Raw genomic sequence first — 27,407 nt, 5'->3', positions numbered from 1 at the left:
GGTTGACTGGGTATTATCGCAAGTTTTTTAAGTATTATGGGAGAATAGCAGCACCACTAACAACATTATTGAAGAAAGATGCATTTTCATGGACTCCAAAAGCAACACAGGCCTTCGAACATCTTAAAGAGGCAATGTGCCAAGCACCGGTCATAGCTACACCCGACTTCACAAAAACCTTTATTGTGGAATGTGATGCTTCAGGAAATGGAATTGGTGTTGTTTTAATGCAGGATGAAAGACCCATTGCTTTTAAAAGTCGTCCAATCAAGGGAAAGGTTTTACACAAAGTTATTTATGAGAAGGAAATGTTGGCAATACTACATGCACTTAAGAAATGGATACCCTACCTAATGGGAAGACACTTCAAGGTAAAAACGGATCATCATAGCCTTAAATACTTTTTAGAACAAAGATTATCCTCTGAAGAGCAAAAAAAGTGGGTCACATAGATGTTGGGCTATGACTTTTAAATCATGTACAAAAAAGGGAAGCAAAATGTGGTGGAAGATGCACTCTCAAGAAAGGATGAGGATGTGGAAGCATTGTTGTGCACCATTTCTATTATCCAACCAGATTGGAGAAACGAAGCAAGGGAGGAATGGAAGAATGATGAAGAAGTGTGGGCACTTATTTGAAAGTTACAACAATATTCCAGTACATCTGATACATTTAGCTGGCAAAATGCTTCATTATCATATAAAGATCGCTTATACCTCTGTAAGAATTCCCAACTCAAACAAAAGATTCTTATGGAATTGCACACTCTCCCTTAGGAGAGCACTCAGGATTTTTAAAAACTTACCACAGGGTTAAGAAGTAAGTTTTTTAGGATGGCCTTAAATCGGATATTCAAAAGTTTGTGGCAGAATGTTTGGTTTGCCAACAAAATAAAGTAGAAACAATTAAGACCCCGGGTCTATTACAAGCTTTATCCATTCCAAGCCAACTTTGGAGGAGGTTTCAATGGATTTTATCACAGGTTTACCCAAGTCTAAGGGAAAGAGTGTCATCATGGTGGTAGTTGACAGACTTACCAAGTATGCACACTTTTGTGCATTATCACATCCATTTAAAGCCAATATAGTTTCTATTGCATTTATGGAAACAATTCAAAAGCTACATGGAAACCCAAAGATTATTGTAAGTGACAGAGATCCCATTTTCACTGGAAATTTTTGGACAGAATTATTTTCTTGTCTTGGTACTCAGTTAGCTCATAGCTCATCTTATCATCCTCAATCTGATGGGCAAACTGAGATAGTAAACAAATGTTTGGAAGGATATCTTTGTTTCTTTGTATCTGATAAACAGACACAATGGGTCAAATGGTTGCCTCTGGCTGAATGGTGGTATAACACTTCCTTCCATACAGCAACAAAAATGACCCCATTTATGGCACTTTATGGATATCAGCCACCATCCATCACATCATATTTAAGAGAAAATTCTAAGGTTCAAGCAGTGGAACATCACATCAAGCATCAACAACGAGTCCTCCAACTCTTAAAGGATAACCTCGTGTTGGCGCAGAATAAAATGAAACAACAGCTAGATCAACGTTGTAGCGAAAGAAGTTTTGATGTAGGTGATTAGGTATTCCTACGGCTACAACCATATAAACAAATGTCCCTCAAGCAAGCTAAGAAGGATAATAAATTATCACCAAAGTATTATGGTCCGTACAAGATGTTGCAAAAAATTGGTACTATGGCATACAAATTGGAGCTTCCTGCAGCTTCTCGAGTGCAACCAGTTTTCCATGTTTCATGTTTAAATAAGGTTATAGGCAACAAGCTCCCAGTTCAAACAATATTGCCAGAACTTGACGAGGAAGGAAAAATTATATTAGAACTGGAAGCAGTTACAGAAACAAGAACTCGACAGCTACGAAATCAATCAATTTCAGAGTATCTCATCAAGTGGAAGAACTTATCCACTGAAGATTCCACATGGGAGGATGAGAAATTTATACAGAAGCATCCAGAACTACTCAATCATTGAGGACAACATTTTTTTGAAGGAGAGGGGCATGTTAGGTCCCTATAATACTAGTGATTACCCCATTATTATTGTATTTGTATCCCTTATTAATATTGTTGTGCCCCTATTGTCCCCATATTGTTATTACTATGCCCCATAGAATCCCTCTATTGTTATTTTTGTGCCTTTATATTATTATTGTTAGGTCGACTGGGTTATATTGTGACTCCTTAGACTCGTATATATAGAAAGAAGGTTTTGTCATTTCAATCATCAAAGAATCATTCATTTGTGTAATGTAAAGTAGGTTTCCCCCTCGAAGAGACTGAATTCTAAGTCGATGATCTATCTTTTCTATCTTTTTGTGAGCTGGTTTCATAATAGAGAACCATCTTAATTTTGGATCTCAAATCTCCTTTCATTTTAAAAGAGGTTTACATCTCAAGAGATTTGACCCCTCTCTTTGCTTGGTAGATCTAGAGTAGTTTTGTAGTAGATCTGGAGTTGAGATAATGGATGATGATGGATCTAGGCTGGTAATATCATTATTAAATTATTATAATATTAATCTCTTTTAATTTATCTCTAGCTCACTATGATTTTTGGAATGTATCCTTAATTTTTTTATTTTAATTATCATCTAATAATAATAAGATGACAATTTATTATGGACATTTGGGGTTATTTTGAGTAGGGAAAATTTATTTCACTATCCTACTCACCCCTGTTGAAATCCCCGCTAGCGAAATTGTTGTGCTTTGATACCTTGAATAATGTTGTAATGGCTTCTAGTAAGAGAAAAGGATGCTTAAAAGAGTATAATTATGGTTTTTCCTAGTACTAGCAACCTCACTCTTGCCTTCAGATTGAGAGGGAGGTCGATTTCTTTCCTTGGAAAAAAATATGACATTATATTATTATTTGGACCTTGTCTCTACCTTAATAATAAAATCATCTTGAATTCCCTTTAACTAATAATTTATTATTTTAATTTAAGCTAAATAATAATGAATCCCTTCAATTTGTCATCACCTACCACTCTATATAACATGTTCCTACACTCATAATTATCAATAAAAAAAATATGTATCCCTAATGATCGGTGGAGCATCCACTCGAAACATCGAACATTTCCAACATTCTACAAAGTTATTTCCAAAATAATTTGTCGACAACAAAATTACGTTTAACATATATATCATTTTATAAAATACATTTCATTTAGAACAACTTACACATTTATCATTATAATGATCTTATTCTCTATTCGTCAATTTCATATCACAAAAATTAATCAAAATAATTTCACTATCATTTTCTTGAAAAGCTTCAAATTATTTTTCATTTTATATATTTAATAAATATAAATACCCATTCCCCTTATCAAGTTGAATGGAAAGTTGTCAGGTGAGGTTGGGATGGGTTCCCACCACCCTGTCACCTCCCACTACAATATGGGAAGTGGGGGGGGGAGGTTGTGTGGCCAACCTCTCCCATGCAATGTTGCATGTGAACTTTAATTTCCCTTAGAGTGATGGACTTGTTGTTGTACGTTCCTTGGTATGTGATGGTAATATGTAGATATTTTTTATTTATTTCCAAGTAGGAGTGCAACCCTGTCGCTGGTGGGATTAAAATTCCCTCTGCGCTTTTATAAGATACATGTTTTGGTGGTATCCTTAATGAGAACATGGTGTGAGCCTTAGATTTTCCTAGCGCAGGTCATTGGTCGATGGTTTATTAAGGGCAGTGATACAAATTGGTTTTCTCTTTCCCCTGATCTTCTTGTTTGTGAGTGAGTGATGGTTAGTCATGTTGGTGAGTGGGATATTTTTTCCAAGGCTCGAAGCCACCAAAGAAGTGTGAAGTGGAATTTTGAGGATTTATTAGGTTGTTGTAAAATACTTTGGGGGGCATTCTCTCTCAAGGGTAACATTCAATCATGGTTTTTTCCCACCCCATTCTTCCTGGGTAAAGAGGTGTGGGTATTGTTTCCTACCTGTCTTTCAATTTTTCATGCCTTTTATTCATTTGGTATTGTATTTTTTGTATGGTCATTCCTGGTTTTATCTTATGGCTCCCATATCAACTAAATTTCCCAGCCTTTGGTAAGTTTGTGGTTTCTTTGTGGAATTTTGACCTTGGTCTAGTTGGTTTTCTGGTGGTCATGCTGTGGTTTCATTCCTTTGACTCTTCACTTCTTGACTTGTTTGAGCTCAATGGTTTTTCTTCCATGGTTTCTTGGCTTCTTGGCATCCATCCTAGGTTGTTTCTTTAGGTGTCAACTAATTATTGTTTTATCATTTCTTTGGAGGGAATTGAGGTATTTGATGGATCCTTTATAGACATATATAATTTCATCGTAGATTTAAATAACACCATGGCACTTTTTTTAAAATTTAGAAAGAAAAGCATAGATAATATTTATCAAAAACTCGTTCTTATTTTATTAACTGGAATATAATATTACATGCCAAATTTATATCATAAAATATTAAATCACCAGCAAGATATATGAATGGTTGACAATAGTTTCTCCATTGTTATGCCCTTGTGAGAGATGTGATTGACATTTGCTCGCGATCTCTACATTAATCCTAATGAGTGGATATGATTTCATCCCTCGTCTTTTAGTGGCTAGGGCATATATTCTCAATACCAAAGCCCCTCCTCACTAGATTAGCCAAGGTGGACCACTAACCACTAAAGCTAACCCTATATATAATATGATTTCCCACCCAGACAAAATCAAAGAGCTCAACTCAACAACAACAAGGAAATAACCAAAAATTTTCTTGTATGAGCTCTCATCTCCTTTAATAGTGATGGAAAATCGGAATACCATGTGTGAATATCATGGGTATTCTTCTTTTTCTAAAATGACTTATAATATCTATTTTACTTTAGTCACTTTTAATTAATTAATTCTCCCATAAACCATAGCTAATTTTGATTTTTAACCCAGGATAATGTGATATTTTCCTTTCGAAATGTTTGGAAAAAGTGCCATTACAAGCCTCCCTTCCCAAAATGACTTAACCCTGAGAAATTATAAACTGGATACCAGGATCCCAAATGAATATGAAGAATCTGTGTTTCATCACTAAGAAAAAATCCAGAATCTATATTTCATGATGAATACCTAGATCCCACTGCCAAATAGGGAATCCAACATCCCCAATGTCTAAACACTCCAACTGTGATGTACCCCTACCTAGAAATAATTTCCAATAAGTTTCCCATTTGATAGGGTATCAATTCATAATCTCCTTTTATTCTAACTATTGGGGTTACTTGTCACAGAAAATGTTAACTACCACCATAACATCTGAAGAGTCCATAACTTCCTAGAGAGTGCCTCTCCCACCAGTCATCATCAATCATTGAAACTGACCACCTGTTAACATTGTGTTACTATGATTATAACTAAGATGCCACTATGGATTAGTTCTAACTTCTAAGTTTACATATTGATATACTTGTCATCCTACTCTAACAACCTGTAAGATTAGATTCATGCTTCCTTATATCATCCATCCATCACCTTCTCCTCATGTGAGTAGAGTAATAATGTGCAAGGTTGCTCATTACTCGCATTTATACTCCCCTGCAATTGTGAACTCCAAGTGTTTCAAGCCTTTATTTTGTACCTTTAAAGTGGGTTGTTGTACATCCACATCATGCTCTTGTTAAGAGAAACATAAGACCATGTTTGTGTTGTTTCCCTCTCATGTGTTTTAACTACTCCTCAATCCTAGAAAGTTTAACAACTAACCTTGCATTCTTGATCCTCCATTATTCAAGCTCACTACCCTTCTTCAATATTGTGCCCTTTTTCCTCTTGAATTTTTCCCTTGTTTCTAAGAGGTCTCCTACAAGCTCCTACGAATTTGTAGCTTCTTCATGTTGGAAATCGAGAGGCTTTATAGTTTAATTTATACTTGATTATTCATAGTAATTAGTTCTGAATTTAGTTGGATTTTTATTAAATTTTTATTCTTATTCTTTCATCAAACAATTACCATAACGTGAACATGAAGATCACATAAAATTCTCTTCTTATAGAATCAGATCAAATGAGATAGCCAAGACCCATGACCATAGAAAATTCCCACATTTAGATGCCAATCCAAACCTTCTTTCCAGCAGATCCATTAGCAAGAGATCAGCAACAAGATATATACCAAAACAAAACTTCATCTCTCATACTCTAACCCTCCTCATCTTCTTTGTTCTTTTTGTGATATTTCAAACCACATTCCATCAAGTGTGTGTGTCCAAATGAGCTCCATCTTCCCTCTATTTATATAGTTTAGAGGGGTGCGCATAGACATGTCCATTGGGGCAAGGTCGATTTGACATGTATGCTAACTTGGCACCTAGAGGGGTTTCTGACCCAAAATTACATATTTAAAAATTCTTTTTCCTTTTCTTTTACAATAGGTCAAAATAAGACTTTGACTCAAAAACCTAGAAGCATGAAGAACATGCTCTTCTAGAAAATTAATAATATTTTTTTTCCTTTTTATTTTTACATAAAATACATAATGGTACAAATTATGAAGACCAAAACTAGTAATATTCTTCAACACTCCTTCTTAACTAGGGAGGTATTCATAATTGTACACTCAGTACATGGATACTCTCAAACTAAAATATTCTCATAAGAAGAGGTTGATTGATAAGCCATCTTTAAGCATCAACATCATAAACATCATTGTCAACATAGTAAAGCCTTAACAGACAATATCTACTTATATTAGATCATAATGTTGAGAGGTTTTACATGAGACACCACACTACTTCTTGAGGCACATCCCCCTTTCGGATGTTTCCTAGGTATGTCCTTTTAGCGCTATTCTTATCTTGAATTATCCATCCTCAAATAATTCTAGTTCTCTTTGACCACTCTTATATTAGATACCTGTCCAGACCTCAAAGTGTGTCAGTTCACTTCCTATCTTAGATTGTTTATCCTCAAGGAGTATCAATCTTAGATGCTTATCCAATCCTTCAAACCCAATTCTCCCTCCATGGCCTTCACTAGACATATAGATGTTAGTCCTAGCCTAGTGCATGACACATGAATAAGATAATATAATGTCCATATCAATCCTAACTACAAAGGAGATCATCATTCCCTCTTGAGATCAAGGAATAAATCACTGCTGTTTTTCAAACATTTAAGGAGACTTCTTACTCCTCTTCAAACATAGAGGAGATTTCTTACATCCTTTCAATTGGGAAGCCACAACCAGATTTTGGTAGCTCCCTCTCAAGTATAGGGGAGATCTAATAATCCTTCTCAACAAGGGAGTTATAGCCACAAGCTCATGTCTTGTCTCGTCAACGCTACTGCTACTAGTACATCCGTGGATATCTTCAAATGTAGTTGCATAGACTTCTTTCTTGCATTTTTGACCTTTCTAAATGAATTCAAATTATTTCTCCAATCTAAGACAGGGTTTTGACCATCAACTTTCCACAACACTTTCCTTCTTTTTCAACAAAGGCATAGTGTAGATCCAATAAATGTAGAGCTAGCCATAGCATCAACTAATGATCAGAAAGTAAACCTCTTTGTCATCAGTTGGTTATCCTTTGTATTGCTACCTCTTTCTTACTAATTTGGTGTAAACATCTTTGTCCTATCCTCTTTAGAGGATTTGTAAAACCAACCAGTAAATCCAAGTATTGAGGTCAATACTAAATAATTTTTTGCAACATTCTTCTAGGTAGCAAAGCCATATTCAACCAGATAATCAAATCATCAATATCATAATTGCCTTATAATGATGGCCCTTCTTCAAAGCAGCAACTTTTGTAACTTGTTTTCTCTTTAGATCAACATATTCTTGCATGATCTTTCTTTATATTATTTCAGAATCCATCTCCAAGATATCGATGAACCTATTAATAAGGTTGTTCATCATATTTATCAATGTCTTCATAGAGTCTTCTTGGATTTTCCATTGCCAACCTTCTTACTTTCTTCAAGAGATCACATTAGATGTTGAATGTCATCATGCCAGCACATAGAATAGTTCAACAGATGTTGTGCTAATGTCTCCATGCATCAACCAATCTCAAAATTGCCAAATTATAATCTCCTCTTATCAAGGCATCATGTCAATTTTTTTTACTTGCTTCCTCTAAAGTCAACATTCCTTATCATGTCCTTTCTCCATATTATAACAAAGTTCATCCTTCAATCATCATTATGTTCCTGGAATGATCTCATCAACTAGAAGCTTCAACATTGTGTACTTCAGGTTCCTTGCAGTTCCCTCTTTCTATAATGCTCATCATTTTGAAGGATTCATCAACAAGCACAAGTGTTCATTTGTTTTGTTCTTCCATTCTTCTCATCTTTCTTCCTTTATTATGTGTCTACAATTCTTACCAACAAGTACAACCAAGGAAGAAAATGTTCAAACACAAGAGCATGATGTCAATTTTTTCAACCTAGGTTTTCATGATTTCTCAAGGGTGTGCTTCTATGGTTTTGGTTACAAACCCTAGATATCCCATGACCTAACCCTTATTAGGGTTTTGAGTTTTAGCAGAAATATCTAGCCTTAGGGTTTTCAATTACAAGCCCTAGGTTTCATTTTTATGTCAACTCTTGAGTTAGGGGTTTTATATCTTTATATTAATTTTCCTTCACTTAAAATGTCAACTGAGGTTCATGATCTTAGCGCTGAAAAATATCACGAATCTATGTATAGATCAATTCCCTTATTACCAACTATCTAATCTAATCTTCCTAACACACTATATTTAATCCTAAAATAAACTTAGTACTGAACAAAGTACCAAATACTCAAATTCAAGTCTTTGTCTTAACTTCTAGTTCAAAAATCATTCAACTACTTTGATCAATCCTGCTTAAGTGAAGAAACCTATTAATTATCTTCTTGAGAATAGAAATATATCACGAGAATTGAATTATTTTTCTTATATGAGATTTACATCTAATGTAATTGCATATATTTGCATCAATCCAAGTTGTATATATTATTCGAAACAAATATAACAATAATGTATCTCAACTTAATCCTAATCTCATTCAAATAACTCTAACAATGGTTTAAATCAAAATAACTCACTCTCTCAGAATCCCAACCCCAGGGTTTTCAGTCAAACAAAATATCACTCAACCATAACCTGTAACAATAAAACAAATTCTAATTCTGGCAATAGTACACAAGACTAGAAACACCATTCAAAATAAGAAATGGTCATTCAAACAAAAGCTACAATACTAACCACACATCTTGTACTTCTGATTTCAAAATTAACTAGAAGAAAGTTATCATAAGGATGAAGGAATTCATAGTCCAATTCTATGTTTAATGATAAGCATCTATTCTGAAAGTCTCATTATATTTTAGCTATTAAGTTTCTGATTACAAAGTCTCCTATTTAGATCAAATATCTAAATAGAAGTTTTAATTCATAGATAATTTGAGTATTCCATTCCAGATATCAGAGTCTATAAGTCAAAATGCTTCAACTCAAATCTAAAGATTTTTCTTTCAAATGCTTTAACCTCAAGAACTGATAATTCAATACTTCAACTTCAAATCATAAATCTAAGGAACAAATTTAAATATTCTATCTTATATCAGAAATTTTACGAGACTAGGAATACAAATCTGAGTAACTAAAAATCCCAATTGTTTGAAAATTGAAAAATTCAAATGCTCTAGCTTCAGATTGTAATCACACTCAGAATATTAAATTTCCAAGGAAAAGAAAACAACAACCATACTGCAAGTATTCTAAACTAATATATATATTCTTTTTCTAACTAGACTCAATTACAACTTGGTTGAGATTAGTGGTGGGCCTTGACCATGACCTTAGAAAAGTTAATGTACACATCAACTCAAGAAATAGAGGGTAAAATTATTATATTAACAATGTTCAACAATACAGATATAAAGAAGTTCCAAGCTGAAATAAAAACAGAATTTTGAAAATGTATCACAATCATTGTTCTCTCCTCTCTCCTCTAACCTTGTAGTACTATTAATTAGCTCTTTTAAATATATCATGGCCTAAATATATATTTAACTGAATGAACAAGGAAAATAATGCAAGATATGATATGGACTTAATTAAGACAAGTCGGATCTTGAAAATCACTCATCTAGTATAAAATATCCATGGAGATATGTTGTAGTACTATTCTTGGGAGAGAACGTTATCACTGCTATCAATAGGAATTTGATAACATAACATTGTTTCTTGGGAATCATTGTCTAGTTGAATGCTACCGAATTCTGGAACATGGTACTAAATCAAGTGCAGAACTAAGTACCAAATATCTTCCAGGTAGAAAAGGAACTTAAATGATGATCTACCAATGTAATCCGCCAATTCCATCAAGTTCCTATCCTCGTCCTTAGGAATATGTTGACAATGTTATACCCTCCAACATTCAGGGGATATCCTTGATATGAAGTCCCAATTACACCTCACACTGTTTGGTGTAGGATTCACATCGAGTATAAAGACCCAATTCCCAAATACTTAATTACTTGCATTGGCTCTGGCTGTCAGCATGAGAGAGGGATGTAATGGTGTCTTCAAAACGCAAGGCGGTGTGTCAGGTGAGTGTTCAGTTACAAATGTGTCAAGTTTCTTCTACTACAGAGTGAGGGAGTGAGCCTCTAAGTGAGAGTTAATAGTACCACCCAATAAGAGACACACATGAACCAGGAGAATTCGTCTAACATCGAGTGAAATAGTCCATAGCAGATGTGAAGATCATTACAACTAATAAGTGAAAGAAATATCTTTCTAGTATCCTATGGAATACTCCACAAGGATGGGACAGAAATAACAACCATTACAACACATTCTCAATAAGATAAGAATTAAAATAATCAAAATAATTCAACTATCTTAGTACATTTGAAAACAAACATGAAATACAAACGTCCATAGAAAAGTCTTACAAACATTCATAGTCCATGCATGAAGAACATGATGGCCTTAAAGGATTATGTATTTAAGTAAAAATTCCAAGACACATGTTTACAATGTACATCACTAAACCCAATAGTGGGACATTGGAGCCACTCCTTTCTCCTCAAAGAACTAGTTGATCTCTCCAATACCTTGTGGGAGGATCCAAGGTGAAAAGTCCTTTATTCATACAATGATGGAGTATATGTACCAAGGGTGGCTCTTTGACTACCATCATGATTGTTTCACTTCCTATGAATTTTCAACTTACATGACTCTTTACATTCCATGTGTGTCCTTTGGACTTCCACTTTACAATACATTTGAATACAATATACATGGTCCACAATAGTGATGTGGCATGGGACCATTCATGACATGACATGACATGACACTGCTGATATGGACTACTTGATGATGTGGCAATGTTAAGTCATTGTTGTTGTTAAGTGTTGGACGCCTTCTTGGATATGCTTTATCTTCACCTCTACATGGCTTGGTGATATGGAATCTTCAATGATCTTTAGTCTTGGATGGTGGTTGCAAATGTGTTTCCCTTTTCTTTATCTCAGTTGATGAAGTTGTGAGTTTAGATAAAAGAGAGTCTTTAGGCATGCTTTCCTCCTATTTCTCCTTCTCCATAATCTCATCTTGACATGATAGTGTAATTTTTCCTTTAATTCACTCATGATGGGACGACATCAATCCGAAAACCCCCTAGTCTAATATGATGTATTTTGATCCATCAGTTGAGCCCGGGACAAGTGACTAGATGGGAAGAGGGGCCCAATGACTACACATTGCATAGTTCCAATAGTCAAGGGGAGAGCTTGGGCTCTGAGACTGCGTAATGTGTAGCTCAGGGAGGCTTGAAGGACATGACTACATAGTTTCTGGAGGAAGTGGGGTCAGGATGATGGAAAGCTAACTGCACAGTTTTAGATGCCAAGGGAGGTTGGGCTTCTATGAATTATGTAGTTCCAGCAACCAAGGGAAAATCTTGAGGGTTGAATATGTGAAATGTACAGTTCAAGCTAGGCTGGAAGACATAACTGTGCAATTTTGGGGGTCAAGGTCGGGAGTTGGGCACAGGAATTGCGTAGAGTAGCACCCCTTGAGGACAGGGATTGTGCATTTTGAAGTTCCAGGTAGAAAATTCATAGCTTAGAGGGTTGATATTATGTAATGCACAGTTCATTTGGGGCCCGTTGAAGCTAAGTTTCTCGATCGGGAAGACTTTCCAAAAATGGCTAAGTGTGGGATAGGTGATGAACTTTGCGAAAGCTTGACTATGATCACACACTTATCATACATTGCTGACACGACAACATAGATCATCGAAACATGTGAATAACGCATTTCCCTTCGTTTGACTACCTCATGGCAAGATACGACAAGTGCGACACTGAAGAGAGGCTTTAGGATGATTGTGGCGACACTTATGCGATAGTGCTCAAGACTTTGTGTATGGATGCAACAGAGGTTTACATGGTTAGGACAACTCATATATGACAAAAGAGGATAGTTAACCGAACATGCAAAAGGGACAAAAGATGACATCTAACCCAACATGCAAAAGGGACCAAAGCACTGCAAGAAAGCTCATGAAATGAGCTCTAGTGTTTGTAACAACAATGTAAAAGACCAAGGAAGGCTCTGAAGTTTAGTGTAAGCCAAAATTTTGGAGAGTGTTGTAGTAGCTACAACACTTGGTGACGCATTGGTTCAACTCCAGATTATTTATTTTGGTTAACTTCTTTTGTGTAGGGCCTTGATTCTTCAAGGATTATTGATTCATTGTACAGATTACTTTGGCCTTCCCACTTACCCCACGAACAGAAATGGCCCCTCTATACCTTCTCATTTGAACACATCATAAGATTCAGCATAATCATAATGTTTTGAGTTGGGAAGGGTAGTGTATTTTGCAAGCTTAATATTTTCATAGTATAATGTTTTTCATCTTTGGTATTACTCTACTGCTAGTAGGCCTGGACAGTACCCAGGTGAAGTCAAGCAAGAACATGAACATTTCTCCACTTCCAGTGAGCCTGGATAGTACCCCAACAGAGTTGCTTGTTTCACCTCTCTGCGCATGAATCCTTTGTCTTATTTCACCTTTATTTATTTATTTATTTTAAGAGAATTTTTCATTGGCACTTACTTATTTTGGGTCGGAAGAGGGATCTCGACTTGTTGAGAGTATAAGAGGTTGTTCCTTATGAGAAGCATATAGAGACCTCTGATTTAGGTTTTCTCATTTAGATTTTTCCCCTTCACTATTTCTACTAGTTAGATAAGATTGAAGACACCAAAGTAGAAAAACTAAGTATAGGCATAAGGTTTCCAAACTAGACATGGGTTCATGGTTGGACTAAAACTCTCCTTACGGATGGATCGTATTTTCCGTCGAAACTTCATTTACCAAAATATGTCACCAACACAAGGAAGATGGATAGAAGGCTAGCCAAATACTGAAGTTTCATATGACTCTTTATAGTTTGACCACACACAAACTTAGAAGCCGCGACGTATTCATGCACAACACTTATTCACATAATGGAAACCAAAAAAAAATTCAAACACACAAACAAGAAACAAAAGAAAAGACTATGTACACAGTGTAGGGCACAGCCCCAGATTTTCATTGAAAATGTTGTTTCAAGTCTTGTCCAATTACAGGGAGAGTTTCAATCTTCCCATCAAGTGATTGAAGATGATAAGTGTGTTGGCCAAGCTTTTCGTGCACCATGAATCGCCCAATCCACAGGAACTGAAACTTAGTTTCTTTTCCTTTGTCGTCGTGGGATTTATCCCACTTTAAGACTAAGTCACCCACACTAAAGTTTTTTTTCCCTGTAGACTTCTTATTGAACTACCTCTTGATATGATTCTGGTGAAGTGAAAATTTTTATTTTGTTTTCAACCTTTCTTCATGTAGCTTATGAATGGTGTCCATCTTGTGTTGAACTAACAAACATGGCTTGCCTTGGGATTCCTGTGAGAGTTGGAGAGAAAGAAAGTAGATGTTGGGAAATAGGATGGCTTCTTTTCCATATACCAGGAAGTAAGGGGAGTTGTTCAAGGAAGGTTTCAGTGTGCCTCGATCAGTGCATAAGGCATTTACCAAAGCATATTACTAGTTCAACTTCTCAGAGAATATGGTCCTTTTGATAATGCAGATCATGTTCTTATTTGTGGATTCAGCAAGACCATTCCCCTGCGGATAATAATTAGGTGAGTGTTTCAATATGATACCATTTTTCAATGCAAAATCATAGAGTTTTAATGATGAAAAGTATGTTGCATTGTGAAAAATAAGTGAAGTAGGAATGTTGAACTTGGAAATGTTGTTCTGCAACAACAATTTGATGACTTCTTGATCATTCACCTATTTGAGCGGAACTACTTCTTACCACCACATGAAGTAATATGTCGTAGTTAGGATGTAACGGTACTACTTTGATGAGTGTAGGAAAATGTCCCCAATAATTTCCAAGCCCCACTGTTGAAAAGTTTCTTCCACTGCAATGGATTGTATTGGGGCGACTATCTTCTTGTTTCTGTCGGCGCACCTTTGATAGACCAAACACTTGTGAGCATAAGCATGAGAATCTATGAATAATGTATGCCAGTAAAATTTAGCATGCATAACCTTATGCATCATGATGTTTCCTACGAAGTGTCCCCCAGCTAGTCTCGTGGAGATCACGCAATATATTTTTTGAGTCATGTGCCTCCAAACACCTGAGCAGTACTCCGTTGTGGTGCTTTCTGAACAACACCTCATGCACCAACTGATAAGATAATGCTTTAAGTCTAAGGTCCCTCTTCTTCCGTGTGGAAAAGTGGCATTTTTTCATGCTCAATGTATTAGTGCACATCAGTCCAATATGATTCCCAAGTCAGTTGTCAAGATGGAGCACTTGTATGACTTGCATGATAAATTCAAGAAGCCGACTAACTGCAAAATGCATAGCTCATCCATGAAGTATGAATCGATCAACCTTGGAACTAAAGAAGACCGAAAAAATGTCAATTTAGGTTTGGGGTGCTCTCCACAAGAGAAGGTTGCATTTGTTAAGCTATTTAAAGAATATAAGGACGTCTTTGCATGGACATATGGCGACTTAAAAACCTTTGATACCAATGTTATGCAGCATGTAATTCCTTTGGAAAAGGAGGATAATCCCTACCAACAAAAGCTTCACAAGATGCATCCCAGCCTAGAACTATTGGTGAAGAAACAATTAAACAAAATGTTGGATGCTAAAATCATTTTTCCGGTCAAACACACCCGCTGGGTAGCCAATCTCGTGCCAGTGAGGAAGAAAAATGGAGACATCAAGCTATGTATCGATTTCAGAAACCTGAAAAAAGCATCACAAAAGGATAACTATCATGTCCCTTCTATGGAACACATCCTTCAGTGCGTTTCTGGGTCTGAAATTTTATCCTTATTAGATGGGTTTTCAAGATATAATCAAGTGTTGGTATCTAATGGGGATCAGTTGAAGACAACCTTCAAAACTAAATGGTGCACTTACGCATATCGTAAAATTCCTTTTGGACTTATTAATGTGGGCACCACATTCCAGAGAGCCATGGACATAGCTTTCCGAGGATTGATCAAGAGATCAGTAGTAGTGTACATGGATGACATTATTGTGTATTCATATCGCAAAAGGGATCATATTTATCACCTGAAACAAATTTTCGAAAGATGCCAAAGGTATGGAATATCGTTGAATCCCAAGAAGAGCGTCTTCGCAGTCACAGAATGGAAACTACTGGGTCACATCCTCTCTAAAGAAGGGATAGTTATTGATCCTGAAAGAATAGAGACCATCATGAAAGGGAAATGCAATATTTCTTCGAGAAGATCAATTTCATTAGGAAATTGTCTCAATTTTTTTGGAAATAGTGCACCCCATGCAGCTAATGATGAAGAAAGACATGGTGTATAAGTGGAGCGATGAAGCCAAGAAAGCATTTTAGTGAATTAAAGAGGCCATCGCAGAAGCCCCTGCGTTGGTTAGTCCTGATTTCAACAAGGAATTCCTCTTGTACACTTTCGCTTCTGATGTTTCATATGCCACAATCCTCACCCAAAAAAATGACAAGGGCAACGAAGTCCCCATTTCCTATATGAGCTCTAATCTCTAGGGAGTAGAACTGAACTACCCAGATGTGGAGAAACAAGGCTTTGCAGTTTTTAAGGCCATAAAAAATTTCCGCCCTTATTTATTAAAGGCCAGGACTAAAGTGATCGTTCCCCATCCTGCTGTAAGAGCCCTCTTTATGCAGAAATAAATGGGTGAACGAAGAGGAAATTGGATAACCACACTTCAAGAATACGACCTCGAGATTAAGCCAGCAAAGATAGTTCTAGGGCAGGGACTGAATGAGCTCGCGGCAGAAGCCTTGGCGGAGAAAGTAGGCGTATCCAAAGAACCAGAAGTGCAGAAATTACATAATGCACTAGTGGAATTCAGGGAGGAGCCCCTATGGATTAATGAAGTGTTGATGTGTGAGCGCGAAATATTGGAAGCCCTTTTGGATCCTGAATCATGGTATTATGACATCCACTTTATCTTACATGGGGGTCATGTCCTGAACACATGGATGCATCTCAATGGAGAGTGCTCAGATTGAAATCTAATCAGTATCATTTGGCCAATAACACATTATACAAAAAAAATAATGATGGAATCTGGCTGAGGTGTTTGCAAAAGGATGATTCCTACCATGTCTTGAAAGAAATGCATGACGTCCCAGTAGGTGGTCACTATGGCGGAGAGACCACTGCTCACAATATATGAAGAGTCGGATATTATTGGCCCACAGTGTTTAGAGACTCGCATGCCTACGTTCGGAAATGCAAGGTATGTCAAACTGTCGTAGGACGAGAAAGAAAGCCAGTCGTTCCCCTCAAGCCCGTTATGATTTATCGCCCATTCCAACAATGGGTGTTATCGGAAAATCTAGTGTCTATGAAAAGTTGCTAGTCCCACTAAGGTTGGTAGCTACCTTAGAAACAAAGAAACTAAAACCACTTTCATTTTCCTTTATGAGAAGTAGATAAGAGGGGAACAAAGGAGACCAACCTCTATCTTGCGCTTGGTTCCTTGCTTGATTCCTCTCCCTTCCGATAGATCTTTGCCACTCGCTCCCTCGTCTACCCAGCTTCAAAGAGCACCTGTGGAATCAAAGCAGCATAATACTATCCAAGAACAGAGATCTACTACCATAAACAATATAGGACCAGATATATATTGACCACACAAATGCATATATCATTAATCATACAAGAATGTGGAGGAAAACTTGAATAGCTTTATTAATAATCAAGAATAGCAAAGAGGATTACAACCAATTTTTCTGACCCAACTTCATCCTCTCGGCAAGAAAACCCTTCTTCACCTCATGAAAAACTTAGATCACCCAACACTATGATGTTACACCAAGAAACCAGCAGCACTTCCTTACAAGATACAAAATTCCAGCCTCTGGATCTCTGGGATGAGGGATCCATATATAGATGTTTGCAAGGGGGGTGAGTTAGCTTTTGAGATTTGATTAGTGTCCTCTCTCTGATAGTTCTTGATTCCACTTGGAGATTGATGATCTCTTACTCATCCCTAGGTGAATGCAGAGAGGCAAGTGTCACAGGAGAAGTTTCTGGAAGATTCCATGATCCTCCACCTTGCAGATTGACCCTGCCATTTGTCCACTCTCGCCCATCGCACCCCATATAAGGGATTTTCAGTATGAATCGCACCTCCCGTGTGCATTTAGGTGGGATGCAGTGCACTTTGACCATGGAGTAGGTGAGATGGTCCAATTTTGACGAGTTTTGAGTAGTTTTTCATGGAGAACTTCTGGGAGATGATGTAATCAGTTGACCTTGTTCTTTTAGGGGTTGGAACAACACTTTTAGGGACTTAAGAGCCCTTGGTTTATGGACATTTATGATTGGGGTTGAATTGCCCAAAAATGTCTATAATAGTTTCCCCCTAAAGCATGAGGTCGTTAATCTTTTTGATGTCGGGTGAAATGCTTTATCATGAGGATCCAAAGTTTTTTTGAGCTGGAATGCGACCTGTAATAAGATACAACACAATACATTATCTTCATAATATTTTCATGATCTAGCTAAGGTGAGCATTCCCATGCTTAGCTTTATAAATTCATTTTCATGTACATAAGACAGACAATCGTCTGTGTGTAGACTGATGATTCTGGTAGAGCCATCATCCCTTAGGTTGGATGATTATCTGTGCAGTAATGATGTACATTTGATGTCTTTATTTTCTTGAATATATATCGCAGCCTGAATGGATGAAACTAGATCTGGGGTCTTCAATCTCGTTCGATCTTCACTCAAAGTACAAGTCGATCCATGTGATAGATGTTTCTGGAGTCGAACATGGAAAGACATTGCCTGATTACCAGCCAATGATGTAAGTTGTTAACAGGCGCGAGAGGAATCACCGATATTGATGATAACCCTCGAGGTACTACAGTACAATTCATACGGTGTGAATAAGGGACTTGGCGTCGAACACCACGCAAAATCTTTCGGTCGAAAGCCATTGATGTAAACTTGTCACGGAAGTGAGAAACTTGTCGTTGAGGCATGCAAGCTTCAAAGTACTGAAAGGGTTGTTCCTAGATCGACTTCCTGGATAATGAGCTGATGTCGAAAAGAGACGATCTGTCATAGGAGGGCCTTAGTGAATCCCACATCAATGACATGGAATGGAGCAAATGATTTTAATGGAGGTGAAAATGATCAGATGATATAAGGTTCAGGGTGGTGGGCATGAAAGAACGGAGCGTAAATGTATTACAATGGATGAGACACAGGTGAATTCTCTGAGCGACTTCTCTTGAACATATCGGTGACACTGACATGATGGATTGGTAGCGTTAACCCCAAATGTGGATGTTGTGACGGACCCATGGTGATATGACCAGTGAACGGAACAACCCAACCCAACTCGGATGCGGAGTGAAAGTGTCATGTTCAAGAGCGACTTGCTACCAATAAAGTTTTTTCAAGTTTTCTTCCCGATTTTTCCCCAGTCATTGCTAACCAGTACCTCTTTATTTTTATCAAGCATGAGGAGGATAACATATGCTTGTTCTATAATTTATCCTTCAAGCAAACCCATCGCGATGTTTTAACGAGCCTAGCGATAGTGAAACTCGTTCTTGTCTGTATGGACAAGTTTGCCGCTATTCGGTTTTAACGAGTTTAACGACAAAGATAACTCGGTCCTTTTCAATTTTAGAGAGTCTGAAAATGGACGTAAAGAAAACTCCAATAATCATTTTTCGTCATACAATCGCTTGAGTCCGAAAAAGTATAAAACAATACAAAAGGGATGAATTTTCGGTACTTTTAATGAGCCGAACAAAACAAGCGCTTGATCATTTTATGTAATAATCCGTCAAGTCCAAAAAGATTAAAATCTAAAGGAGGGATAGCACTTCTGGTCACTTTAACGAGCTAGAGAGGCCAATTGCTCGGCAATCTTTTCATATTTTAGGAGTCAGCTGAAAAGAGCTTAAAGGAGACTCGTTTTTTGAGGAACGAGCGATAAATTCGGGTAGCAGCTAATTCCAGGTAAGATTTGGAATTTTCCAATCATGGCAGTGTCACAAGGATGGCTAACAGGATCACTCTTCGCAGTTGTTCCTCAAAAAGGGTAAACAATCAAATGGAGGTGAATGATCAGCCAAAATAGAGTGGAGGTGATGATGAGAACACGACCAAGGCTTCAAAGGCTGATGATAATACATTCACGATGGTTATTTACCGGAAGTTGGTTCATTTTTTAATGAGCTTAAACTCTGGGGGAACGTTTGCTCATTGCTTATGTTTATTTTTTAACGAGCTTGAATTCCACGTTAAACTGCTCAATATAATGGTCATTGATTATCTTGATTTTACCATTGACAACTTTTGTTCCTTCAAAGGTTGTACTGCTTGCTCAATTGCTTCATTAAACTAGTTAGAAACGAACAATATATGTTTGAAAAATGAGTCAAAACACTAATATTTTACTTGAATTACGTGAAAAGTAATTTAAAAGTGGTTTTCTACCTCTCATTTTACCATTTCATTTGAACTTTGGTTTGTTGGAGCTTTGGAGGTGCTTTCTCTTTTTATTTTCACCAGCTGATTCTGGGAGATTCTGTGGACGATTCTTGGCGTCGTCTGGACCAAGTAAGAGCTAAACCTAAGCTCTTTAGTTTCATTCTTTCCTTTTTGAATTCTGAGCATGTTTTCTGGTTTTTCTGAGCCTCTGGGGTTTGAAAAACTCGCCCTCGCTCCATCGCACCTCTTCTATATAGAAATATGTGATGCATGCTAGCTTGGCCATTAGCCAGTCAGCATGCATCCCACCCAGAACACTGTTGGGGGTGCGATGGGCACAAGGAAGGAAATTTGTGCACAATTTTTCATGGAAATTTTTGCATGTTTTTCACCAAATTAGGATCCTGACTCTTCTCTTGTTTGTTTTCAGAGATTCATTGGAGCAAAATGCCTGTTACATGGTGAGAATGTAAGCATGAAGAAGAGGACATGCTTGCTTTACATGATCCGGTTACGGTAAATGCACTGCGGAACTGTGGCCTGTTCAAGTTTTTTCGCATCTCTACCATGAGGCAACAAATCAATTTGTTGCAATATTTCCTCGATGCATGGGATCCTACCACCCAGGTGTTCCAAATTAGGGGCAATTCCATCCCCTTGACTATCGTGGACATCTATTTTTTGACCGACTTATCGAGGCGTGGTGCCCCTATCTCATTATCAGGTTCAGCCCGTGGGGGTGAATCTGTGAGAGATTACATTCGCAGGTATTGCAGAGAGGGATCTCAACCAAGTAAGGACGGTAAGATCAATATCCAAGATGTCACTGACAGGTCCCTGAGGACCATTTTGTTCACTTTTGCTAGACTGGCTGGTAGTGCGGCTCTTCATGTGGCCAACAGGTCTTATATGCAATATGCCCTGGAATGCCTTGAACCAAAGGTGTTCAACTGGTGTGATGCAGTACTCCCTGTGATGAAGGAACAACTGACCAAGGTGAAAAACGGAAGATTGAAGAACTTTGGATATGGTTCTATTTTGACCGCTTTTGCCTTGGAAAATATCCCGTTGATGCAGTCGTAGTATGTTTCACTTGGTTTACCTCCACCGATTGAGCCACGGATGCAGAGATTGGTCGACCTTATGGCCAGACATGTTGGTGAATCCCAGGTTTCCTTTTCTGATACCTTCTTCGAGTGGTTCAACCGTAAGGAGATGGTTTTTTCCGAGTATCCATATGTTGGTATGGATTTCCGGGGTGATCTGGATTTGGTCCTGCCGGCTGGCGAGCAGTGGGGTGTCATCGGTAAATTCTCTGACCATATCTCTGTTTATCGTCTCTTTTATAATGTTCTTGTGCTTTCTTCTATCAGAAATAATCAAAACGCATGTGCTCATGTAGATGTTGGACTAGTTCGGCTAGTAGTACACCTGAGAGTGCCAGCTGCCGCTCCAGTAGGAGAGGCTATGGGAAGGGCTATCCTTTGTGACCTTGATGTGGCCGAGACTCTTTTAGCATTGCAGGATCAGGTCGAAGGCCTCACTCTTGGTATTCTAGACGTGAGGACTGACGAGCTACCTCTGAGGTTGTAGCGACATACTACTGGCGTGCCGAGTCGATGGACTAGGCTTTTACGCATGATTGCACAGGCAGTGACTTGTTATCACCAGCATCATTAGACTAGGGTGCCCCCTAGCATTTTGAGTTTTGGGTCATCTGACCAATTTTTGTCTTGGTTACAGAACATTATGTGTAAAAAATAAACAGTTATATATATATATCTATATATATATATATATATATATATTATTTTTGGAGCTTTATTTTGGCTAAGTTACATGATCCTGATGCAAAAACTGATGAAATGCTTATTTTTATAAATGTTGCAAATGTCTATCTAACACATAATTTGCTAATGAATCTGTTAATGTGTTCAAGTTTCTGGAAATATGCTGATATTGAATAAAATCAAATTGCCTTTCCAAAATCTTGACCCTTAGGAACATCCGGTAGATAGCTGGATTTCGGACGGAGTAGATACCAGTGAGTTGTAGTATGACGAGTTGTGAGTCTAGCCTGATGACAAGTCAGCGTATTCCATGTGTGATGGCATCAGAGAGGAGTTATATCAATGTGCTATATTCATCGATGTTATCTTTTGACCGACCAATACATACCCCTCTAAAACTTACTAACTCATCGCTTGGATCAAAAATGGCCCCGGCCACAGAAGATAGGTTCCGTGAATTATGACTCACTCCGTCGGCATATCCAACAAACGATTCCAATAGGTTCGACATCTGTAGCAAATGTAAAAAGTGGATTACTTGACCAAAACAATTACCCTTAGCAAAAACAAAAATGTAACAAAAGCATAGGGGTTACTACACTGAATCATGCGTAGTAATTCTTAAGGTACAACCCATTATGGGGTTGTGCCAGTGGAATCCCATCATAATCTACTAACTCATAGGCTCCTTTTGCTAATACACATCCATAAGGATTTGAATTTACCTGCTCCCGATTTATCGGATTCCTAGTCATAAAGTAGGACCAAGTCACCTTCTGAGAAGACACGGAGTTTGACATTCTTGTTGAACTGTGCCTTGACTCGTTTCTTATGGGCTTCGTTAGCCAAAGCGGCATCACGATCGGTTTCATCCAATTGGATTAGTTCCAAGAAATGAGCCTCCTCTTCTGAAGTTCCAGGGAGAAGGTTGACTGCGAGTTTGAGGGACGAGATTTCACACTGAATTGGTATGATTGCTTCTAGGTCATACACCAATTAAAAAGGTGTAAACCCAGTTGCATTCCTTACCGATGTTCGGTATGCCCACAAGGCTGAGTACAGGATCAGGTGCCAACTCCTTTTGTGGACTCCAATCATCCTTCGCAGCATCCGCTTCAGGACTTTGTTGATTACTTCAACTTGTCCATTGGCCTGCAGGTAATATGGAGTAGAGTTTTCGTGGGACAACCCCAATTTGGCAGCCAATTCGTCCATCATGTGATTGCGAAAATGCGATCCATGATCTGTGACTATAGCCTGTGGAACGCCGAATCTGGCGACTACATGATTGAAAAAGAAAAGGGCAGTTTTTTCACCGGTGTTATCTAATGTAGGCATCGCCTCGGCCGATTTAGTAAAATAGTTTATTGTGACTATGATATACCCATGCCCCCCGGTCGAGGTGGGGTTACATGTCATGAAATCAATGCACCATTTGGCAAATGGCCCAACAGCAACTATCGGTTGCAGGGGTGCGGGTGGTTTTCTGGTTTTGCTATCGAAAATTTGACATGCATGGAAACTTCTGACTGCGGTTATGCAATATTTGAACATTGTTGAAAAGAAGTATCCTGCTTGTAAAAATTTTTGCACTGTAGCGTAACCAGATTGATGCCCCGCACACGCGCCTGAATGGCAATCATTCAGGACTTTTTCAGCCTCCTCATGGGTGAGGCACCTCCTGAGAACTGTATCGACACCACGACGGTAAAGTGTATCATTGATGATCATGTAGTCTTTTGATTGGTATCGAATACGATTTTGTTCCGAGCGAGAGGTATTAGACCTATATTTTTGGGTTTGGAGATAGATGATTATATCTCCATACCACGGATTGCTTGAAGATATCAGAAACAAAGATTCATCCATGATGGTTTCTTCGGATGTTTCATCGTTGGACGACGATGGGAGATCGCATAGTAATTCCGCGAAAACCAGGGATTTCTTCGATTTGGATTTTACAAATTCCAAATCAAGCTCTTGAAGAATTTTTATCCATTTTGAATATTTTCCCCCCAGCAACTGTTGCGACAATATATAAGTCATGGGGTTGCAATATGACAAAATGGTAGTTTTTCAAAAGAGTACATAGTGTCGAAATCTCTGTATCGCTTGAACGGCTGCGAGAGCCAGATTTTCAACATAGGAATACTTGCTTTCTATATCATTTAAGTTTCTACTCAAATAATATATGGTATGTTCAATTCCATTGTCTTCTTGAACTAAAACCATTGCAATGGTTGTATCCGCTGCAGCCAGATATAGGTTAAAGTCTTTTTGATAATCAGGAGCGTACATTAATGATGCTTTCATTAGCGATTCCTTTAAAGCATCAAAGGAAGCTTGCGTGACCTGATCCCAGACGAAGGGTACTTCTTTTTTCAATAGACGCGTATAACCTTTAGCTAGTTCGGCGTAATTTGGAATGAACCTCCTCAGAAAGTTTTCTTTCCCTTGGAGTTTCTGAATCTGAAGCAAATTTGAAGGTGGAGGCAAATTTATGATTGCCTGAACCTTACAGGGGTCGAGACGAATCCTGTCCTTCGAGACTACAAAGCCATGCAAACGACCAGAACTGACACAGAACACACATTTATGTGGGTTGAGTCATATCTTGTAGTGTCGGCAACGTAGAAATATCGCTCTCAAATGCTGCGGATGATCGGTCCGCTTTTGTGAATGAGCTGGTAGATTGTTGAGATATGGTTCAACGATGTTTTTGATGTCATGGAAGGCATAATTCATTGCCCTCTAAAATGTTGCCCCTGCGTTCTTTAAACCAAAGGGTAATTTGCGATATGCAAATGTGCCCACGGACAAATACATGCAATATTTGACTGGTCTGTGGGTTGATATTTATTTGATTATACCCAGAGAATCCATCCATAAATGAAAAGATTTCACATCCGGTGCATTCATCAATTATCTAGTCAATAAAGGGTGTAGGGTAGTTGTCTTTTGGACAAGCTTGATTTACATCCCTATAATCGACGCACACTCTAATCGTTCCTTGTTTTTCATTACAGGAACAATGATCAATACCCAATCAGTTAGAGGAACCGGGTAAATAAAACCAGCATGGAGAAGTTTCTCAGCTTCTGCCTTGATGGTATCGGCTTTCTTGGGGTACACCTGCCGTAGCCGTTGTCGTACCGGTTTGACATCTAGATATATCTTTATTTCACATTCAACTATATTTAAGTCAATGCCTAGCCTTTCATCATACGACCAAGAAAAGCCATCTCTGAATTCACGAAAAAGAGCGCTATATATTTCCAGCTCTGAAGGAGAACAACATTTGCCAACATAAATATTCTCTACAACATCTGTTTTGGTTGAAATATTTATGGCGATAGTCTCTTCGATATTCGACAAGTTTCGTTCAGAATCCACCGTGTTTACAGTATTTGATAGGAAATCAAAAACTGAAGGATGATGAAGGTCATCAGGAGTATCTTCTTGATAATCCGTAAGATGGGAACGACGGTGGTAATTTTCCCATGGCACCCCGTCAATTGTGATTGACTGAACAATTCCTTCATCGGTGTAATGCACTTATGACCAAGGATCTGAAGGGGTGCCATATTCCTTAGACCTATCTATCCAAACGCTTGATGAGCATTGATTCGGGTCTGCCTCCCATGCCAAAAACATTGATTGCTACAATATTTCTATTGGGCTTGGAGGCAATACCTGCAGATGATCCATGTTAATATCGTTTTCTGAAATATTTTGAATAGAATATATCATATTGCAGGTTCCTACCATCGCCACTTCCACCAGATTGATTGGAGGCGGGAGGGAAAAAGTTCCCATTAATATAGGGTCTTTTAGTAGGCCTACTCCGATATTTTGAAGCGAATGGGGGCTTCCATGGATCATCAGAATGTTTCCCGTAACTTGGGAACTATTGGGGAGAAATGTTTGTTGGTTGACGGGTGTAATTCCTCCTTGAAAAGGAAATGCATTCTTCTTAAAGTAGGTCGACACAACTGCAGCCATAGCATATATCTAGGGCCTTCCTAGTAGGATGTTGTAATCGAGGTTTTAGGATGTTGTAATCGAGGTTTCTGTCGATTACTTCAACATCTATTGCTACGGTTTTCCCCCCCAGTTAAACTTGCAAGTTACTTAGAATCCCATATGGGGTATATGTTCATCCATCAAATGCTTTTAATGTCGTCGAAGATCGTGACAAGGTTGGAGATCCTAAAGTTTTCCAGCAACTCATCGACATAATACATGTAGATGCCCCCTCATCAATAATTGTTTGATGAACGGTTTTGTTGAGGGCTTTGACTTGAATGAGGAAAGCTAGTTGAGCTAGTAACTAAGGATCATATCCTTTTTTATTAAAGGACACAAGATTAGAATCCTTTGGGTCAATCCCACCTATTGTTGATAATAAAGCCTGCTTTTGGGAGGGGCAATTTTGCAGTACCTCAAGTGTCGACATAGCGGATGGCGATTGGGCCAGATCTTCCACTATATTATAATGATGTGCTGCTCTGGCATGAGGATTAAATGTCAACTTGTGTACTACTCCCTTTGGCGGTTTTATTGTTAGCTCTGGAATGATGGGTGGCGCAACTTCTATCGAAGTTGTTGTCGAACTACTAGGTTGATCTTTATCCTTGTTGTTCGACAACCGTGGATTCGCGTTATCTTTATTCCTTGTTGTTATCAAAGCATCATTTTGTTGTTTCGAAACCAACAACTTTAGCACTTGGGACGGGGAAGCATTATCAGTGGAAACCAGATTTGTTCCTGGATTTGGAAATGGATCAATTAATACCGCCGAGGTTTTAGAATTCTTGAAGAATTTTCTAAGCTCAGCTTTATATGGACAATCTCTTGTCCAATGATCCTCATCACATATAAGACATAGACGATTTGGTTTCTTATCTCTAGAAGGGTTTGCAGAAGATTTTTCAGGTGATGATTCCTCCTGTTTCTTCTTCATGTGTCCTAGTTGCTTGGTTTCTTTGCCTTTGTCAGTTGAGATGGCATTTACTTCCGAGGCGAGAAGTTCTTCTTTTTCATTTTGACTAGAAATCTTACGGGCCTTTTTAGATGTAGCCTTTGTTGATTTCGTGTCTGTCGTACCAATCACACCATCGCCGGCATGAGAGTCATTGTTCGATTTAGGAGGAGGAGGAATGGAAAATTCCAGTCTGGGAGCGTCAGGGATTTTATCGTAGAGCGTGCCAGACTGAGTATAAATCAAGTCTAAATATTGCGCACAAGCAATAACTTTCTCTTCAGTGACGACTCCTCCCTTTGCCACATCTTCTTTAATGGAAGGTAATAATGACTTAATAAACCACTCAGCTAAAAGCTGATCAGGAACATACGTTTTTACCATTCTACGACGACGTCGCCACTCATGAATATGATCGGATATGTGAGTGGCCGTTGTTTGCTTGAAATTGGTAAGAAGTTTTGTTCTCGTTTCGTACCTTATGGGTAACTGAAAATGGGTTTAAAAGGTTGTGGCTAGGGCACTGAAGTTATCAAACGAAGCTCTGGGTAATTCGATATACCATTTTGCT

This window comes from Pinus tabuliformis, chromosome 5_2 (assembly GCF_031772625.1).
Source record: "Pinus tabuliformis cultivar Carrire ecotype Pingquan chromosome 5_2, CPIR1, whole genome shotgun sequence".
Lineage (NCBI taxonomy): Eukaryota > Viridiplantae > Streptophyta > Pinopsida > Pinales > Pinaceae > Pinus > Pinus tabuliformis.
Note: the sequence above shows the minus strand (reverse complement) of the source record.